This window comes from Calidris pugnax, unplaced genomic scaffold, assembly GCF_001431845.1.
Source record: "Calidris pugnax isolate Ruff unplaced genomic scaffold, ASM143184v1 scaffold60, whole genome shotgun sequence".
NCBI classification, from domain to species: domain Eukaryota; kingdom Metazoa; phylum Chordata; class Aves; order Charadriiformes; family Scolopacidae; genus Calidris; species Calidris pugnax.
In genome coordinates this window covers 4,661,985-4,684,876 of record NW_015090831.1, presented here as the reverse complement: position 1 = coordinate 4,684,876, position 22,892 = coordinate 4,661,985, and positions in this window count along the sequence as shown.

Below are 22,892 nucleotides of genomic sequence, written 5' to 3'. Positions count from 1 at the left end.
GGCTAGAAAATGGCTGTTTCCTTTGCAGCAGAAAAGCCAGACCTTAGATTTAGCAGATTTAGCTGTGACTAAACACTTGTGATATTTGTATGTATACTTAGATTTAGCAGATTTAGCTGTGACTAAAGACTTGTGATATTTCTATGTATAGAGGAGGTTAGATAGATAGTAACTTTGACCACAAAATTGCTTTTAAGCACCTCTGCAACATCACTTCAAGATACTGTTTCGATTTACAGAACATGCAGCTTGGATGAATAGCAATGCTGTAGCTTGGTTGCCATGGGTATTGTCAAGTTGCAGCAAAGTACCTTAAACTTGTATGGGAGAGGAGTGTCTGAGGTGGCTCTTTAAAGCTTAAGGAACTCAAACTCCTTTGAGGAAATATCCTCCAAGGCCCAAGTGTATCTTGTTTCCAGGTGACTCACTCAAAGTGACATGCTTTCTGCTGTATTACAATTATCAGCTAGCAGAAGAAGAAAAGTTTACTTGGTTCTACGTGTGTCAAGGTATCTGATTCATAAACTGGTACCATGAACAGTAAAATGCTGCAAAAGATAAAATACAAGTGGCCTAGATACGGTGAACGGTGCTGATGAAAGGACAAATCTTTGGATTAAGAAAAATTTCAGACACTCATCTCAGTGAGAGCCAGACTCCTCTTGACAATATCAAAATATTATGGATAAAAGGGAGTAACTTGCAGTTACACAAGTTATTGTGGCTTTTTGAACAGGGCTGTGTTATAATCCCTCCCTGAAAAACAGCCAGAGCCTTTTGGTTTCCTACAGGCCCAACACTTGCAGACTTGCCAGGTTACCACATGGGAAACCAGTTCATGAAACCTAAAACTGAAAAGGAACCAAGCCAAATGCCATATGGACAAACTGCCAGTTCAAATACTTTAACAAGTGTTGGTGTCCTTTTGGAAGTCTGGCTTGAGTGAATTCTTCCTCCTGATCAAATACTGTGTCAGACATCTACAAGGTCAAGCATTGGGAGTACTTCTCAAGTTAGAGAGGATGTCTTTGACCTTAACTCATTTATTTTTTAGTACAACCAGTTCAGTGATTACCAGAATTACCTCAGACATACTCAGCTATTAAACATTTGCAATACAGTAGCCCCAGGGTAAGTTAGGAAAAGGTAAGTAACATAGAGATGTGATGCAATGAAGCACGGTCGTCTACAAGACCAGAACCATGACGACTTACATAGCCTGATACCGAGAGGTGCTTCTGGGCATCCTTCCAACAGACAGAATTAAATAGCAAGTCTATCTAGGCCCTGATTTCACAGTCCTCCAGTAATCTTCAGACTCGCAAGAGATTGCGGCAACCTTGGCAGCTATTACGTAAAATTCACATTTCACAAAGCAAGCTGTCATGCTTCCCAGCTGAAAGGGTAAAATTCACATTTCACAAAGCAAGCTGTCTGTCATGCTTCCCAGCTGAAAGCAATAGCAAACTACAAGAACTTTCTTTTCCTGTCTCATTTCATTAGTTTTGACTTCCAGTGATCACCCCCATAAGACTTCAACGTGCACTGAACAACAGCTGCATGAACTCTCCAACGAGTTCTGAGTGATACGTATCTGGCAGAGAGTTCTGATTAGAAGGCATCACATGTATCAAAGCTTCTGTATTAATAGTAATTTAATAATAAACTAATAGTAATTTAATCTAACTGGCCATTTTCTCTTTTTTATCTTATTAAACAGATCAAGTAGTGTATATATTGAAAATGCTCTGTTCCATTGTGGTTTCTTTATAAATATGTTTCTATTTCAGCGAGGTTACAGAGCACATAAAATTTTCATATAACTGAAATGAGCTGTGTAGGGTAAAAGTAAATGCCAGCAGGCATCTAAATATTGTAGCATCTGTTATATTTTACACTCTGTGATCACAAATCTTATAAAGCTTCACTGCATTTTAGCGGTATTCTTCACAAACTATTGAAGATTGATGGCTAGTGTAATTGCCATATCTGATATGCTATCATTTTTAATATACTGAACCACTGCAACTGCCCCTTTCTTTATACTATCAACATATGTCTATTTTATGTTTCCATAAAGAGCATATTTTACCAGTAGCCAGTAATATTACTTCTAACTAATATTTTCACACATTGTAGTGTTATCTTAATTTTCACTGCAATACATTGTTATATGTAAGTACAGACAATACATGATAGTGTGCAGCAAGATAAAACATGACCTTTCCTTTTACAAACAGCTAATTCTACATATTTCAAAGGTATTATTTTTTTTTCTCTTTCTTGTTGGTTATTATCTGTACTTTCACGATAAGACTGGGTCAAAATGGGTAAGGTTGGGGAAAATGGGTTTCTGAATTTCATACACATTTGCATATTAGGTTATTCAGAAAGAATATTAGTACCTATACATATGCAAATTTCTAACCAAATTGGAAGTTGCTAGAGTAAAAAACCACAAACTAGAGTTAGAAGGAATCAAGAATCCTAACAAAATACAGTTACATGCAAAAGGAATATCTATTTAGAAGCACAAACAACTACCTCACCACCTTTCCATCCATCCTGTTGACTAATGATGTGCATGACTTGAAGAAGAAATTAGTCTTGAGGAGTAGCACTAGCACCTTGTTGATCAATTCAACAGAAAGCTCACCAAAAAGAAGCAGATAAAGTACATTTCCCTAGCTAATCGATTAGAGCTCTCATTTGTCATCCCCAGCCAGGTCCATTACTCTAAACTGCATTTCAGGTACACACAACTGCCTTTGCTTTAATTTCTGAATAAATAAAGCATTTCTGCTAGTGACGAGAGCACAGTGTCAGTCAGAACTATCTGTTGCCTTCACCACTAAGAGAAAGCTTTTCATTTACAACAGCACCCAGTTTGCCAGTCAGTCAGGAATCCTGACTCAAAGGTATCAGAGGTTTAAATCAAGAAACATAACTGCCCTTTCATTAGTTGTCTGCAGAGAGAGGTTATACTAACTTTGGTAAACACCTATAGTAATTTAAGCTAAAAGCTGGCAGTGGGAACTCATGTATGAACCCTTCTTCACACAAAAAGCACAGCTGGCTACAGCTGAAATCCCCGTGGGACTAATGATTTCTTGGTTTGCAAGAACATGCTCACAGGGCTCTCCTGAGAACAAAAATTTCTATAGATCATTTAAACTCACTCATCTTACTCTTAGAGGGCTTGTAAATGCATATTGGCACTTATGGGTATAATATATTCGGAGAAAAAGTGTCAGTCTTTGAGTAACAAGCCTACCTCTTTTGCATCTTTAATAAATGGCTCCGTGAACAGTATACAAAGTCACACATTTCTCATTAGCTGAAAAAATGAGAAAGCTTCAGAACAGCTAAAGAAATATTAAAACACTGAACATCTGCAGAGATATGGTTTAATGAACAAAGACTATTGAAGGCACTCAATGTCCTAATTTCCACTAAGTTGACAGACAATGCCCCAAAACTGCCTTTCAGATCCAACATTAACTAATAAGCTAATCAGAGCAGAACAAACCATTTGTGTATGACTTTAAAATAAAGAATGGCAAGTATAGTTCTGCAACATATGTAGTGCTTTGTTTTTGTTTTTAAACAAGAGAATTATTTGTTTTGCCTAAAAATGCACACACTTATGCTGAATAGTCTGTTCAATATAAAAATGCCCAGATTTGTCTAAAATTACTGCACATTTTGTATGAGCTGCAATAAACTCTATGGTTGTGAACTCCGGCCAAAATTCCTTTCAAATCTCATAAGATGTAGCTTGCCATAGCTCTGCCATTTGGCCACCGAGTTTATTTTCTATGGTGAACCTCAGTGCACCCATCACTCTAGCCTCAATAGATGCCTTGCAAAAATATCTTTATAAAATGCTCCACAGTACCATTGGGTACATTTTCTGCAGTGGCTAAGCTTTACTCAATAGAAAAATTCTGTATCTGGTTAAAATGCCCACTGCGTGACTCAGTAGAAATATTTTTTTAGAAATAGATGGCAAAAACAGAGATGTAAAATAAAGAAAGTTAACTCTCAACTTATTTTTACCCAGAACTGAATTTGCAGCCATGACATAAGCCCTTATGGTGTAGAACTTGGAAAGTGATCTGAAAATATGTTTGAGGAGATATTTTGAAGTCTGTCTCCTATGGTCATGTGCTTACTTCCTTTGTCTTTTAAAAATCCAGCTCCTTGGGGCAAAGGCTGCCATCTCCTTAGCATTGTATGGATCTTGCACTATGGGACTAGTCACAGTGTGATTTGGGTATTCAGTGATAGAGTGATTTAGTAAAAATTGCATGCCAACTATTTAAACAGAAGCTATTCTGCATTATAATATTTATTGTAGAAATTATTTTTTTCCTAGAGGCCATCCATGAAAATATATGCACAAACATGCATTTAACACTTAGTAGCGTCACCACAATTTTATCTAAGCATTGAAATGATAGAAAAGTAAAGATAATGAACTCAAAATTAGATTGATGGCAACTGAAACATATCCAAACCCATTAAAATAGAGCCTGTTTAAAAAAAAAAAAAAAGTTACAGCACTATTTAAAAAAAAAACAGAGCTCAGTCATGTAGCCCACTTCATTTCTGAAGTATTCCCAGGTAAGCAGGCTAAGGCACTTTTAAACCAAAGACACCACATACCAGTTCTCCTCAATGTTCTGGGCTTCCCAGACAGATAACATACTGGGAACATGAACAGTGATCATTTACCTCTCACAAAACTTATTTTTTTATCATAGGAAACAAAGTTCAAGTAGGGTGCTCTGCTCACAGAGAATAAAACCACCATTAAGCACTGAATTAAGTTAGAATGGATCTCCAAATTAGATGTGCAGAAATCTTGGTGTTTGGTTTTTTTGTTGGAGTTTATTGAGTGTTGTTTTTTTTCTGTAACAATTCCCCAATCTAGTTCACTGTGGATCTGCAAAAACAGCCATGCTGAACCAAGGAAAGGGCTGTATTTTTTGGCAGCAGTACTGGTTTATGCCAGCTTAATGTCCCTGAGAAAAGACTGCTCCAGACTAAAAAGCCGAATTTGCACCAGAAGGAAAGACACTGAAGTGAATGACTTCACCACTGAGATAAATTTAAACAACGGTGCCCACCTGAAAATAGGTAGTTGAGAAGCCCAAAGGCACAAACAGTATTGCTTATCTTATCAAGCGGTGGCATTTATAGGAGAAACTGAAGGTTTGTATTTGTACTCAGTTATAAGATACACTGAAATGCTGAACTTTGTACTGTTTGCTTTATGCAGAGGGTATAGAAATACACCAGTGAAAAATTAATCAGTTCAGCAGATAACAAGTTTATATGGCACAACTTATGATATGTCATTTGTTGTTGTTTGAACACACCAAACTAAGCCTACTGATCACTGAGAAAAGGGATGACAAGTATCCCTCTGGCCGCTGAAGGACAATGCCTCACCCTGGAGGAAGGGAGCACCAAACATGAACCTTGTGTTCCTGAGTTGCTCCTGAGTCAATATGGGTGCAAATACCATGAAAACATGAAGGCAGCACCTCAGAATGCCAGAGGACTGAACCTGAGACAAGCATCGAGGAACACTTAAGGTGTCAGGTCAAAGATCTAAATTCTCTCTGGTCTTTCTCTCCACTTCCTCTCCTATATCATGGAATGAATAATTTTATTAAGTTTCTTCAGACTGGAACAATGAGAATTAATGGAATGAGTGTTTGCAATGTGTTTTAGCAACAGGAAGGAATGCTTGAATGCTAAGTACTCTTGCAGTTATTGATAAGCCTCAAAATCTGCACAGATGGTGGACTTGGTGTCTCAAGAGTCAGAACTGTTTTTAAAAAGATATACATTTTGTTTGAATATATTGGGGGGAAAAAAGCAGAGTATGTAAAGGTCTTATCTGCACTGCCATGTCAAGAAGACTTTATGTACATGATCCCATCATTCTATTGACAGATTCAGCAGCTGTAACAGCTAATGCAACACTAATACAATTCTTTGTGTATCTGCCAGCAATGATACCTCATGACCGTGGTGGAAACCAAAGCAGGAAGAGCATTGAGAAACCATGTTAAAACAGGAGAAAAAATGTGGAGAGGGGAGGTTCTTCTTAAGACACCAGAAGCAGTGCTCTGTTAATAGTCCCAGTGGGAACAGAGTGTGTCTGACCACTTGATGTCAGACTTGACCCACATATCAGTCAGCCTCCAGGGCAACAGAAGCTTCAGATGAATTTGATACAAATATTACTACACATGAAAGATGTATTTTGAAAGACATTTCTTTGGAACACAAGTTGTGGAAGGTCAAATATATGAAACAACATGAAAAGCTGTTATTTAAATCTTGACCTGCTCAAAGGAGCTGAATAAACCTCCTCACAGCAAGAAACTTACATGGTGCTCAAGTCTTAATTATATTGAAATCCCTAGATCCAATCATGTCTTCAGCTTGTAGGAAACTTCCAAAGGCCACATCGCAGGTGTGCACCCAGCACAGCCCTCCAGAAATCTGGCACCCAGCAGCTCCTCAGCCCCTTGGAAATACAAAATACAGTCCCACTCTCAGCTCCAAAACCACTGTCTTGATTAGTCAATATTAAAGTATTTTATTACTCTTTGAAAGGCAGAATACTCTGAAGTTAAGATCTTACATCATCTTCCAGCTGTACTCCAGGCTGTACTGATCCCAGCCTGCACCAACGCTGCCTCCCTGTCTGAGGTAACCACCCTCTGAGCTTCTTGCCCCAACATGCAAGAGACGTTCAAGCAATGAGCACTCTTTCTGATGTCGAAATGGGGTTTAACAAAATGTAACCAAACTACACATCAGCTTCTAATTTGGGCAACATACGCCATTTTCTCATAACAAATAGGTACATGTAAACACTTTTAAAAGCGTTACTGTCTTATTTTCAATCAAAGTAAGTGAATTAACCAGCTTTTAAAAGCTTAACAAAGTCAGGTGCCTTGGACTTAAACTAGATATAGAAAATGCACACAAACGCTCACTTGATGGGTGGTGGTAAATAGCAGCAGAGGAAGTGGTGTGCCACCAAGCACCAGAAATGACAAAAGCTACTCCCATAAGCCACGCACCCAAAACCTAAATTTCCAGTACAAGGAAACATTAACCCATATTGCTTAAATGTGTGCTTAAAGATGCACTGAGTTGAATAGATGGAAGCGTTTGCTAAAAATTACGTTGGGGCTTAAATGTCTGTTGAAAGAATGAACTTAAAAATATGCTGAAATACCTCCCTGAATGGTGTCTAGGTCTTCACAGAGGCTTCGATTTCTAGAACTGTAGTTTGAGTCATACAAAGTACTAAAATATTTGCACAGACAGTGCAAGGCAGCAAGAAGAAAATGGACAACTAAGTGTAAATTTAAGCATCTCCAGTTGGCTTCTAAAATCATTTATTCACAAAGTCACCAGTCCAAGAAAACTTTTATGCACTTAAGTTATGCATGAGCTTAGATTTCAGTGACTTTAGTGGATTTAAGCACTTAATTTTGCCAGTGTCAAGGTTTTAGTGATCTAAACCAATATGGCCCTTTAGATCAGGATTGTCCTTACTTTTCTCAAACAAAACAAAACAAAGCAAAAAAAAAAAAATAGAGAAAAGCAGTGGCTGCTTCCTTCCTTCCACTACATGGGAATACATGATGATTTGTGTATCCTGCAGCAGTGATGTTATCTTTATTGGAGCATTCAAACCACCAACATTCATTACCATAGCCTCGGTGACTGAAATTACTGTTTTGAAATATGCAGTGCCATTTTCTACTCTGTATACTGATTTTCAGCAATCATAAAAGACAGACCTTTCTAGGATCCAATGAAGCAATACAATAATCTATATTCCCCGTGCAGAAGTAGAAAAAAAAACGCAATTGAAACAATATAGTATCAGCAGAGCATAACAGAACGAGCAGTAAAAATAAAACAAGGTGTGAATGATGGTTAGATAACTAATAATAATCACAGGAGTGCTACTGTCTAAACAATGAGTTTTCAAACTAAAATGTATTCAAAACAAGCATAGGAACAGGTGGCTGAGCGGTTAAAAACTGGAGTGATGTGATCTTTTATTTAGTTATTAGTTGCTACCTGTAATTGATTTTTTTCTCCTTTTATTTTTCAAAGTAATATTTTATCTTACTAGAAATAACAGGAGAAGGCAAATACATCATCTACCAGCTTCTCCATGAAATTTAGCAAGGCAGAAAGCATAATGATTTCATATCTCCTAAAAAAGGAGCCATCACACCCCTCTGAATCTAGATGACCACAGCAGAGAAATGGCCCAAGCTACAGGAACAGGGCATTTATCCTTGTATCTCTCAGTTCTGCTTCTCACTGGAATTCTTCTACATTTTAAAGGGAGAGGTAAAACTATCATAAGCCTTTTAGTGTCTTATGGAAGCTAAAGAAGGTGGTGGGTTTTTTGTAACTTCTTTGATGATTCAGGTTTTACTCCAAAGCCTGCAGGTGAACAGGATCCTCACTGGAATTGCAGTCCTCCTAAGGTGCTTAACAGCCTTTGGAAATAGTTGTTATATATTTCTATTTCAAATTCAGCACACCTGCAGTTGTATAATGAGAACTGTCACATAAGCCTAGGCCTTTGCAAGGGAACAAACTTGATGTGCCATTTATAAACTCCAAGCCTCATTCATGGAAATTTTCATCAAACTTAACAAAGCAAAAGGACAGCCCTGCCTTAGATACAATCATCCCAGATTTGGGAAAACTGGTCAGATTTTTCATGGGTTGGCCACAGTTAGATCTCTTTAAAAGCTCCAACCTCTAAAATGTTGATGTCCTGGGTGTTTTGGTGCTCTGGGGCCAGTGCTAAAAAAGCTTTTGATCTCTTAAGCTCTTCCTGAGTTCAGAACTTAAGTTTTCATCTCAAATTTATATCCTTCCTTACTCAGCTCCTACTTAATTGTGGTAAAACACAGAAAAAGATCCCATAAGTAGCTAAGACTTGTCTTTGCTCCTAAACTAAAAGGAGGTGTCCACTGCAATTCATCTGACTGGTCCTTACTGGTGCTTCTCTAAAGGCCAATGGACAGCAGGCCTGGATCGTTTGACTGCAGATGTTTGAATGGAGGTATAGATGATTTAATGTCTGCTACTCTTGCATGATTCAGAGTGATCATGTAGCTATCAGTACAGCACAGGAACTAATTAGTGATGGTTGGTTAGTTTCTAAGAGAGCGATTTGCTGTTGGAAAGCTGAAGGTATTCCCCTCCACTGAGAGGGATGCTGAGCTATTATTTTTTATCACAAATGATACCTCATGTCAGTATTTCCATGCTGGATAGTACAAGTTTCTCTCTTGAATGTCCAATATGTAGATGTCAGATGTTACATTTTGGCTATGAAAAGAAAAATTATACTTGATCTGAGATACTGCCAGACAGGCTTGGAAGAGCTTTCCATAATAAAGAGTGGAAAATCTCACAGTGTCTAAGGCCAGTGAGCCAAAGTGCATGTAGCATCTGGATCAGTGCACATATTTTCTTACCAGGGCTGGAGTACTTTCTGCCTTTGATCAGTTTACAACTTTTTGGTGCATGAGGCATTACTACTGCACTTCATGATTCCCTCTAGTTTTCAAATTCATCCCTGTGCCAAAATGGAAAAAGTATGGAACAGACCAGTGAAAGATCAGGTCATAACTTGTTTTGCTTAGATTTGTTTCTCAGAATTTCTGACAATAAATGAAGTGCAGGCTTGCATGAAGGTGGCCTGGGGTCAGTGGGATGGGGAGGGAGGAGATTCCTTCAAGAATACTAATAAATGTTACTGACTGGGACAATGAATCATTTGTAGGTCGTGTGGACTCTATGAGGTTGAATTCATCGTGCTTTTATACAGGTGGCTGAACAGATTAGAAACAAGGTAACTCCTGCCTTGGAAAGGTCAGAATGATCACAAAACTCAATCTCTTCACAGCAAAACATAAACTCACTTTTTTGGCCAAGCCTTCCCATACTAAAAGGAAGGAAAGTAGTTATATAGATGGGACAAATTCAATTTGGAGTTCTCAAATTTGAGGGAGTTCCTAAAATTTTTAGTTTTGCATATGCTAAAATTCTTTTCTGGATTAAAATGCAAATCTAGAGCACCTTTGCAGTATGGTTAGGTAGCATAAAGCCAGTGTGAAAGAAGAGTCAGATCCACTCGGTTCTGCTCCAGAAGAGTGAGGAGACAAACAGAGCAGTTTGAGCTGAGAAGGAAACGGTTGTTGTGTGTGTCCTCCAGCTTAAGATCCAGGGTACATCAGATGAAAGCAGCACATGTCAGACTGAGATAACCAAAGCTGCTACCTCCTACAATTAAATAAGGCTGTGGACCTCCATATTAAAAAATGGATTAGATAGATTTCTGGAGTGGGAAAGGATAGATGGATAACCCTGCTGACAGAGGAAGTTATCACTGATCTCAAACTTGCAGAAGGTAATGTCACTTTATCATCACCTAGTTGCTATATTCTTCATTACCATCCCCTATCCGTGATGGTTAACAGGACATAGTGGTAGCCTGACCCTGCTGTTGAGATTGCTGTTCTTATAAGTTGTTTAGTTATCAGTGACACACTTCTTGCTCCAACTGTCCTATAGGCACACAGTCCTACAGGATCTGACCACAATATCAGAGCCAGGAGCTGGTAATAGTGTCCATCAACAACTCCAGACGAGGCCAAGTGATAAACTAGGTCCAGGGTCCATCCAGGGAGTACAGTCAGGAGTGAAAGGAGACAGAGACAGGGTCAGGAGTGGAGACAAGGTTACAACATGGGTCCTGAGTCCAAAGGGCCAAAGAAAAGGCTGGAGAGAAGCTATAATACACTTCTGAGGAATCCATGAGGCAAGCTGCCTACAGTGTGGGTCCAAGGTCCTTCCAGAAGGCAGGACTGGAGACAGACACACCTGAACTACAGGTCAGGCAAGGATTGAGCTTAAATAGAACTGCTGGGTCTGTGGTCAGGGCCAGGAGTAAGATCCCAGGAGAAACAGGCAATTACAGCCTACGTGTGTCCTCAGGGTACTGACAACCATCCACACAAAATAGGTGTCAATCAAGATTTCCTCTCATCTCATCTGTGATCCTTGAGGAGCCCTGGCCAATTGAGAATGGCCAGCCTGCACAAGTCTCTGCATGAGATATAGAACTCTGCTGTGACCCAGTAACACTTTGCATCTGCTTTCCACATAGGCCACCATCCACAGAAGGGGTGAAACACTCTCACTCAATTCTTTTTACTCAGTTTATTCCAAACCAGAGGCATTTCAGTAAGAAAATACACAAAAATGAAAAGGAATAGGGCCACTGATTATTTTCCTCAAATATACCTGTTGTTTTTATAAATACATCAAAGACTTTGCAGGAATAATTTTTGGACTGTGGCTCATTTGCTAGCCACCAAGGTTACTTTAGAATTGCTGTTGATCTATTTGTCTAACTGAATTTTATTGGGATAATAACTGACAAAGTGCAAGCAAATGGAAGACTTCAAATTCATAATTTTGGAAGCATGGGGTCTGTGCTGAAAATCAGAGATCTTGAGGATGAAGCAACAATTTTTGAGTCTAGATATAAACCATTCTAACATTGTCCTGCACTATGTTCATATTCACCAATGAACAGAAGATGCAAAAGGCATATAAACTGGTTCTTCTTTCCAAATAAAGTAAGTTAAAACAACTGTATTTTAGTAAGCAAAATCTTTTATGTAAAATATTATTTAGATCTAGAACACAAGTGTAGTATTACCTATTTTTAGTAGTAATAATTTTTTTTATAACCTTTGACTCAGAACATCCTACTAAAAGCCTCCTTTCAAAAGCATGAAATGCCTGAAGATCTGTCTACATGATTTAAACCAGCAATTAGTACCAGATGTTTCTGCACTTTATATTTAGACACCAAATTTCAATATCTTAAACAGAAAGAACACTCTTGAAGGACAGAAGGAATAATTTCCAAATGTAATTACAGCATATTGTTTTGATTCTCTCTCATTAATTTACCTGATTGCAAAGTAAAACTAAATGAAGTTATATTTAAATTTAAAATTGGACCTGTGAGTAATGTAACAACTTATTATCTTACTTCATGGGAAAAAATAGTTTTAATGTATATTTCACATTTCATTGAGCAGCCTATATCCTGCATAAAGCTGCTAAAGGACATGGAGAACATAAAAATGTCATAATGTTAAGGGCACACAGCAGATCACAGTTTTTTCGTAACAAAGCCTCCCAAAAAATCAAAATATATTTTTTAAATAAATCTGTGAACAAGAAATGTTCTTAAGAAAAAGCATGTGCTGTAAGTAGTTGTCACTAAATGCATTTGACTGATAATCACACTGAAAAGTTCACTCTACTTGCCCAGCATCACAAAGAATTTGTGTCAGTGCTGAGAAATGAAAGTCTGTCAAGATCCCGGTCCCAAGGGGAAAGCAAACAGCAGTAGCCCCATCCACGTAAGCCTCAGGCACAACAAGCAGTGCCTGATTCACTGGTAGATTTTTGGGATCACACGCACAGAGGATGTGTGACTTGCTCTTTGGAGCGAGCTGCAGACAAAATGCCTGCCAAGGAGGTAAGGGAGCTTCACTAAGTAGCAGGAGCCTAACTTGTCTGCTTGTTACAGCACTTGGCTGGGAAATGCAACCACTCCAAGTAAACAAAAGCATCAGTGCAATTGGTCTAATTCTTGGCAACGTCAACACAGAAGAGAAGGTGGTAAGGCAGCTCTTCAGGGCTGAGTGGAAGCCAAATCCTGAAATACGGGATTTCACTTGCAAGCAGGCAAGTAAAAGACTACAGTCTCCACAGTTACCAACAGTAGAAAAGGGAGTTTATGTTTTTTTAAAAATCAAATATTTATGGTGGTGCTTCCATGCACTAGAATATATGCTACAAAAATATTTAGACACCTGTAGTTTCATTTTAAGTCACACCTTTGAGGATGCGATTGGAGAATTCCCTTCTGGTAGCTGATCTCTTCCTGTTCTGCAGACATTACTGTCCAAATCCAGTCAACCACATAAAAAATAGACATAAAGCTGCAAACATTTTTATTCCATAAATAGAGTTTAAAACTTTGCTTCTTTTAATAGGGCATCTTAAAATCACTTTTAATCTTTAACAACCCGCCTGCCAAAAATTGTCTACCTCAGTACCAATAAAATAAATGGCAACAGGTTCCAAATCTATGAGGCGTCTGTGAAGAATTACATGCAAACATTCCAAGCATTTCCATGAAAATTCTCTGTCACCACAACTATCTGTGCAAAATTCTGGGACAGTTCACTTTTTTAATGTCCAAACTCAATAGTAACTGCACACTTCACCATAATTCTAATACAAGTGCTGTTGTTCTAAAACAAGATCCGTTTCTTTAGCTGCATCTAAACCCACAGGCTAAATAAAGAAGTCAGTAATTCAAACAAAACTTACATCAAAACTTGAGAGGAAAAGCTTGAAAGCACTTAAGGAAGTCTGTTGTGATAATTCCTGCAGACCTTTATTCATGAGGCTTATCTGTCCCATTGAAGTGAATTGCATATATCACATCCGCAAGAGTGAACAGAATTACTGTGGGCTCCTCTCACGTGAGTTCATTACAGGGTAATACTTTTGATTTTTTTATATTCAGCCTAAATTTACTTCAATGGATTCAAGTCATCACTGTGTGATGCAAACCATCAACCTTACCACATTACCACCAAGGGGACCAGACCAAAACTCTGCCTCCAGGAAACTGCGATCTTAAGTGTTCAGCTGCCAGAGATCTGTCTGTATCTGTCTATTCTATCGGGGCTGCTTCATCAGTATGTAGCAAATTTAAGAACTAATACTTGGTTCATGATTTATTCCTTTAAAAAATAAGATGAAGAATTTTAGTAATCCTTTTTACACATTTACAGTCAGTTCCTCAAATATTTCTCAGGTGAGCTGATATAAAGTTATTTCCATTTCCATCATTTGCATTAAGTTCTGTCTCCTCCTGTTTGAAAATCTGCTTGTATTTTTTTCCCTAACATTAATCCAAGATCTCTTGTTTTAAGTTTGCATGTGACCATAACAACCGTATTTTAGCATTGATCCATTCCCATTTGTTCAGGATCTTGCATACTTACATAAGAATCCTCCCTTAATCTCCCTTTCCTTAGCTACAGAGGAGAAATATGTCCAAATTTCCTTCATAAATCATGTCTTGGTTACTAAATCATCTTGGATTGCCCCCTGCCGCACCTTTTCAATGTCTTCCTGTAATGAAGTGGCTAAAACTGAGCCCTCTTTTCTAATAAGACTAGTAGCATGCCAGAACAATTTCTGCACCTTTATATGCCACACTGCCAGAGCTATATTTCAGAAACTTGTTTGCTCTTTTTCATTTTTGTGATTGTTACCAGGAAATAGTGCTAATGGTTTACTCTATTATCTGTAGTCCCTTCTAGGTTCTTTTCTTAATATGAATTCCATGTTGTGTTCCTATTTAGACTGCAATCTTCATGCTTATTCTTTTAGTAATTGGCTACATTACTTCACATTATGCTGCACTGAATTTTATGAACCACTTATCCACCCAAAGGCCAATATGCTTGTGTTATAAATATTACATTTCTGCTCATTCCAAGCAATGTTGCTATCACCTGTGTTTAAATCCTTAATCCATTCCGCTCTCAAAACACCTCTGAGAAGGGTGAGCAGCTGCAGTTAAATGGACTAACCGCTATGCAGTCTCTCATAAAAAAAGAAAAATACCATGGAGAATAAAATAAACAACAAAAAACAACCCACATCACCTGTGTAAGGCCAAGTTCTCCCAAAGGGGTCATTTAACCATCAAGGGAGTTTCCTGACTTCTTAGCCAACTGCAATGTAAGTTACCACACTGCATGAAATCTTGCCCTCCACCAACATCCATCACTGCCTTCAGTGTCTCTCTTAAAGGGCCATTCTTCTTGGGACTCCAGCTTCTCCAAAGGGTTTCCCTAACACCCAGCCTTGGTCCCTTTTTCCTTCTCTCTGCTTAGTTATATCTCTGAACAAAATCCGTATGATCTCTTTATGTGGACTGCTTCTTTTTCCTTCTCTCTGCTTAGTTATATCTCTGAGAAAAATTCAAATGATCTCTTTATATGGACTGCCATCCATGTAGCACAGGTATCCACCTCTGCAGTTTGTACTTGTCTCCACCAGCCCATAACAGTATCCTGGCCTTTCTCCCTGACATCTCCTTACAAACGTTTAGCTATTATTTCACAATAATGATGACTGAAATGTTGCTCTTTGCCTCCTTACTCCACTAGATGTGACCCTGCTACTCCTTTTCATGCCCTTCACAGCCTACCTCTCACTGGAAATAACATCTCCCGCCTCCACTGTCTGTTAGCAGGGTTTCCAGATAAACTATGCCCTGCTGCCATCCCCACTTGGGATGGTTTTTCCCTATCCATCCACAGGGCTATCCCATTATCCTTCAAACCCATTCTTATACCACTCCTTGGCTTGACATCTCTAATGGACAAATGTTAGGCAGCTGGTATGCTGATACCGTTTGCCTTCATGCTTATCAACTGTTTAGTAGCTTCTTTGCACTTCACCATCTGTCCATCTCCATCTGTTGTCTCCTGTCTTACACTTTGGATGTAAGCTCTGGTAGTGGTGACCATCTTCTAAATTCTTTTTTTCTTTTGTTAACAGAGCAGCGAGCACAGGGGGTTCTGGTCCATGACCGCCATTTGCTAGGAACAGTGTAAAACCAATTATTCAGTCAGCATGCCAGTGGGTTATTTTCTCTGCGTGGAGCAAGTGTGTAACAAGTAAGCAACACGAACATCATATCCTTTTGAATTTATAACTGGCAATCTTTCCCTTCTCCTGTTGCTTCCTGTTTCTCTGTTAATGTACAAGAAGATGAAGAGGAGAGAAGGTAAATAAAGTCAACCAATATTTATCAGTTGCATTATTCCTTTCCTTCCTCTGCTTTTTCAAAAACATTTACGAAAGCAAGCTTGGAAATTATTTCTTTGGTTCCTCATGAAAGAAATGGAAGACATGAATTGAAACAGAGTGACAGCAATGACCTCAAAAGTCATGCCTGGGGAAACATTCCTGGTATTGATGAAAGATGAGGGAGTTCAGGAAGAAATTAAATGATTAGTGCTAGCACATCATGATGAGACATCCGGAGATAAAAGGACAGGGAGAAGAACACTGAAGTATGGTGTTCAGGATGCATGACTGTGAGAAGCAGTGACCTGCACAGGTACACAGGCAAGAAGAGGCAGAAGACCACATTGAAAGTATAAGTAAGCCAGGAATATGAAGGGAAGACTATGAGTTATGACAGCATGGAAAGGAATATTTTCCTTCCCAAACCTCCGGAAATTCCTCCAGAACACCATGATTGTTTCTATAGTAAAAATCTACCACATCTTCTTAACCTCATGTCACAAATTAAAAACCTGCTTATGATGGTGAGCACAACTATTGTTCTGCTCATACAATGTAGGGATCCTGAGAAACACCAAGCATCTGCTCTGAGGTACCAAGAAATCTCTAATGCCTCTGAAATGGGTCAGAGGTTTATTTAGCACCTTTGAAACAGTGTTCAGCTGTCTGCAGGATGGGCCCTTTGTTCCCTTCTTTTAAGCTCAGAGGTAGGAAAAAATCCTAAACACAATACCAGATATTATTCTAGGAGCTCAGTTTTTACCCTCAAATAACTTTAGGCACTTCAGATGGTGCATTTTTGTTTGTTTTGGTTTCTTTTCTCTTTTTTTTTTTAAATTATTTTTAGATGCAGATTCTATAGGAGTAATGAAATGACAAATGGCAAGACCACTCCTTTTTAATGAAGTGTTTGCCTTCTCAAAGACTTTATTTTCCTACAACTTAGAAGCTTGTATGAAAAGTTGAAGAAGATGCAGGAAGAATGTATTTCAAGTCAATAAGGGAAATTCAGCTGAGTGGTGTTTAGGAAAGATTTATGATATATCTCATATATTGATCAGCACTGATAATTTAAATGCAATCTATCAGGTGGCTTAGTATTTCAAAAGACAGATCAAACCCAACCACTTAAAACAGCTGTTGCTGGAAGTCTTGGGGACAGTGCTCAGCCTGTATAAATCTGCACAGTTCTGGCAATTTCAATGGATCTATATTGATTTACACAGCACAGAATCTAGTGCTGCACTTCTGAAAAAGCTATTAAAATGCATGCAGTAGATTGACCATGGCTAATACTGCTAATCCAGCTGCCCTTGGTCTCTCTATTTTCTCTGCTTGGACTTCGATGACACTTACTGTGTAGGTAAGCAGCATTAAACTAAGAGTTCTTCAAAGAACTGGACAGTATTGACTGACAGATGTTTTAAAGCCATTCCTGTAAGTACCGTACTCTGTTAGCAATAGTTTCAGCCTTATGCATACAAGCCCAAATTCGGTGTTGCTGTCCTGACACTACTGAAATTGTGAGGCAATAGAGCAGCAGAAGGCTAACTTCCTGTAAGGGTAGGACCTACTTTTCAAGAATCAGGGCCCAGCTTTTATTTTGGTCTGTTTCTCATGAGGTACTTTACCAGAGGCAGTCTAGCAAATAAAAACTTCAAGATTTGTTTTGCTTTGTGGGATTCATTGTGAAAGTAGATGTCAAGTCTTGTTCATAACTTATTACCAAAACCCTTACCTGTATACAACAAAGAACTGTCAGGCTATATTGAAACTGTTCCAGGCTATATTAAAAGTAGAACCCAATGTTCTTCATCTCCCTTTCTTCCTCCAGTATTTCCCCTTTGTTACCTTTTTATATGAAAAGAAACCGTACACGGTTTTACACAGCAGGCTTTCTGAGGCAGGGACTGCTGCTTTCTGTACTATCACATAGCACAATGGGATTTCCTCCAAGCACTGCAATGCTTCCTAAGGATTTTTATTGTAACTTAAGTCAGGGACCTTGCTGGAGAGCATTCAGAAGTCTCTCCCCCATATGATAACTTGTGATCTTTATATCTGAGACCAAACCTCCTGAAACACCGGGACACCAAAAGAACATGGACATCTGCAAACACTTACACTACAAACTTGTTCTGTTTTAATGCAGGGAACTTTCTTGCCCTCACTAATATCTGCTGAGCAGGGAGTATGGAGAGAAGCCTGAAGGCTGGGAGAAAGGTCATATCATCTTATTTTCTTAAGAATGTCCCAAGAAAGTCTGTTTTCACCATGCAATAAATGTTTCCTAAGGAACAACATATATGTGTGAAAAATTGTGTGCTGTGAGATGTGGGGGCACAATCCCAGCATCCCACTGATGACTTCTCTCCAAGTTCTGGAAAACTTCTAGTTTTCTTCTGGAGAAAAAAGACCTATTGCATTAAGAATATTAGAGCTTGCTACTTGTCTCAGCTCTTGATTAGGAAATTAGTGCTGCCCCCTCCCTTCTCCTTCCCAAATTACAGCAATTGTACCTGTGAACAGGTGCTATAAGAAACCAGCATCCATTAGTGTATTTTCTGGTTTCATGATTAGCTGATACAAAACTGAAATGTAATCAAGTAAGGATTCATTCGTTTGATTAGCCATTGAAATTATTCTGTGCCTAATCAGATGCCTGGCTAGTTTGTCAGCCTCCTTTATGGAGTCTTTATCTCTAATGGATGGTCCAAATGCATTCACAACAGTGGATCTGATTTAAGTATATGTGTGGGTGTCCTCTGACTCATCTGTGAGAGTCAAAATAGACAGATGAAAGAACAGCTTTGATGTGAGCTTATTTCATTCCTCACCTACAAAAAAAAAAAAGGCAATTTTGAATTGCGAAGACTTCTACAACTGAACAAGACTAGAGACATTAACAGAGAGAATAATCTATTGGAACAAGTTCTCTGTGCAAGTTTAGCTATAAAATCAGAGATCTGCAACAAAACAGATCAAGGCTTAAAATCCCTATTCCAAGTCACTGTGGATACACTTCTCACTCATAGATACCAAGATTCTTGTATTCTCAAATCTTACTTATCTTTGGTAAGTGTTCTGTATAGTCTCAAGGAAGGGTTTCCCTAAGACTGAACAATTTTAAAGAATGGGAACTGTTTCAGGACCTTACTAGAACTCGTGATATGACTATAGAGAGAGAGAAGACAAAAGGTAGCATATGCAGCTTGTTTTGGAAAAAGGTTGTTTCCCAGTTTGTAAGTTCTCCAAACCAGTGTGTTGTGGGTAGGTTCAAAACCAGTCAACAAGTCTTTGCAAAGCATTTTTTTCCTCTGGCATTCTTACAGAAGCAGAAGAAAATGAGCGAATATTCCTGTTTCAGGACTTCTTCCTTCTCTCCCTCCAGGAGAGGAGGCTATTGCGTTCCATAGCAGGTGTTGAACTGTTACTAGGAGTTCAGGGTGGAAGGAAAGAATACAGGAGTACTCTCAGGTTAAGGAGGTAGTCCACAGGAACTTGATAACTAGACTTGCCTTTAAAGTGGGATCTCTTCAGCTCCACTCACTTCACTCAACAGTTTGTACTAAGAACATGTCTTCAGATGAGGCAACTCTCTCTTCCCCCACTCCCCAACAAAATCCACCTGTCTTGAGCTGTATTTTAGAAAGGTTTAATACAGCTCACAGTTTAAATTAAGCAGGATTCAAGGTAAAGGTATTTCTCAGAAAGGATCCATTATCCAGGATGGAAAGTGTACAAATCAGGGTTAGTGTATTGAATCTATTACTATTTTTTTGTGCAAGACTCAGTTTAGCTTTTTATTAGTATTGCAAGAACTTCTTACTGCCACAAACCATTCATTCCCACTTCACCCATAGTTGAAGGTTTCTGCCCCCGATGATTAGAACAGGCCTATGCAAACAGCAGGGGACAGAACCTTCCAAAATAGATCTAAAAGAACAGAACCCTGGCAGAAGCAGATCAGCTGTTGGAGTTTCCAACCTTTATCACTTAACCCTCTACTCCTCCTCTCTCAGTTGTAGCAAGTCATACTTCGTTCCTGAGAAGAATTTGTATTGTAGTCAAGAATGCTATTAATTTTACCCTGTAATCAATTACTAATGCAAGATAAAACAAAGGATCCTAATTAGAATCCCAATTATCAATCTATAGTTATGTGTACAGAGGCTGAATCTTAAAGAACAGAACCCTGGCAGAAGCAGATCAGCTGTTGGAGTTTCCAACCTTTATCACTTAACCCTCTTCTCCTCCTCTCTCAGTTGTAGCAAATCATACTTCCTTCTTGAGAAGAATTTGTATTGTAGTCAAGAATGCTATTAATTTTACCCTGTAATCAATTACTAATGCAAGATAAAACAAAGGATCCTAATTAGAATCCCAATTATCATTCTATAGTTATGTATACGGAGGCTGATTTAGCTTTTTCACTTCTGCAAGCTAAATTTAGTATTTTTGAAATGAACAATCTATTATTGACATCAGTAATCTCATCCGTGACTTTAGAAACTGTTTAAATCATAGCAGTGACTGATTTAGTAGTAACTATCGTCAAACACCATTTAAAGAGTTGCTGTATTGTGGCTGACATCCAGTGTAGGTGAAGCATTATTGAAGAAGGAGAAGACCTTCTGTGCTCTTCTAAAGGGAGCTGGGACTCTCTCTGATGTTATCAGCTACATGTAAGTTACCTCTGATCTATTGCTGCCCCAGTGAAGCACAGGATGAAGATTTTGATGTAACTATGAACTTAATAGGATTAAAAGAACTATACAATCCCTACAAACCCTGAATCAGTAAAATTAGCTAATGGGTTCACAAAAGTCATGTCCAGCCCAGAGGAACAGCCTCTGCAAAGTCACATGCAAAGTCATCCAGCCCCTTCAGTCATTTATTTCAACAGCCTACCTTCTAATACCCCAAATCACATTGCAGGATTTCTCTATCTGGAAGGAGTAAGAGGAGTATTGGCCTTCAATTGTTACATGGGAAATCATAAGCTATACTGAAATATTAAATTAATGAAGAGACACTTACAAAGACATCAAGATAATAGAAAAAAAACCAAACCTGAAATGAAGTCAGTGACATTTAGAAAGAAAACTAGAGAATCTACTCAGCTTGGTTTTGCAGTCCAGCAGCTTGGAAATGACAGCTCATGAGATGTTCTGTAACACAAACAAATGTACCCTCTGGGCACAATATATATTATTGATCCTCAAATAAAAGGAGAGGAGATTGAAAAACACAGATTGGAAAAAAACATCAAGAAAATCTCCATTTCAAGTTTTATTTTAAGTTTTAAAATAAACGCAATTGCAGAGGTATAGTTGGGAAAAGTGCTTCGTATCTTCTGACACAGCACCTTCATAACTGCTGCGGTTCAACATAACATCGTAATTTACAGAGAATTCTCACTGGCTTCAGCTGATGTGGACATTAATTGGAAAATTCAGTGAACAATGGAAACTATAAAGAAGTTACATTTCAACATACAAAATAGTGCCTTCAGAAAAAAAAAATACTCCTATAGAACAATAGTACAATGTAAGCTTTTGAAAAGCTTACTATCCTGCAAGGAAACTCAGGGGAATTCATGTACAATGTTAAGCAGACATTAATGGTTTGAGCTCTGAAACAAAATGAACTCAACAGAAGTTGAGTTCAACCCTCCTGGTGGCCTCTCAGTAATAAGTCAGAGTAAAAAGACAGCAAAAGGTTATCGAAACAAATTCTGAAATTGCTATTACTAGATTTGGCCCAAATTATGTAATTCTCTATCTAACTAACTTAATTCATTAAATTGCAACTAGTCACAGGGTAGTGTGAGAATGTGTTTATGCATACCTTGTCTTTTGTTTAAAAAACAAAAGCAACTCTCCCCACAACCAAATCCACACCTTTGAATACTTCATTTCTAGCTTAGTACTGCCCTCAGAAAAGACATCCCTTAAGTGTCAGGTGAGAAAAGATGATAAATTTTAGTGCAGGCATGTAAATTTCTGTTTTGCTCAGTATTCTATTGTTTAACTCTTCCATCAACTGTATACTATGTAACTGAGAAAATGTAGAAATTAAAAAGTAGAATCTACATTTTTTTAATCAAGTGTTAAAACTTTCCATTAAATTCTTGTCTTAACTGGATATGCACTTACGCTTTAAAAATATATCTGCTGGTAAAAATCTGCACCAAGGATCTAGAACCCATTCTCAGAAATACATTTTTTTAAATGCAAGTCTCCTGTGATAGTGGAGAATAGAGACTAAAAATAGTCTCCTACTCACAATTAATAGCATTCATGACTTTTCATTGTCTTTCCATTAATGATTTCAGAGGTACTCCAACTGGAGTTACATTTAAATTAAAAACTAAATGTACTTATCACACATTATGTAAATTCACTATGATTGCTTAGTTACAGAATTGTTTATTTGAGAACCTTTTTAACAATATTGTTAAAATAGGCTATCAAGTTGCAAAAGCTAAAGCTATGAATAATTATTGTCAAACTGCACAGTGAATTACCAGTTATTACACATCTTACACCACAGAGATGTTGTGCTGTTTATATTTGGCTCTGGAAACACTGCCAGAATTGATGCTAACCAGAAAATTGATGAGATTGCAGACAACAGAGTGATAAACAAGATAACAAAACAGACATTTTAAGTAATTGTATGGATAAAGTCCCACTTTTCAAATACAAATATATCTAAAATTAGCATTTTATGTTCATATTTTGGAACCTAATTAGAAATCAGCTGACCTGAACAGGTACAAAAAATGTACTTATCTTGTGAGAGCTGATACTTCCCAGTATCATCAAAACCCTGGCCTGCTCTGTTCAGATGATTAGCATTTCACATTGGCAAAATCCAAAAACCTGCCT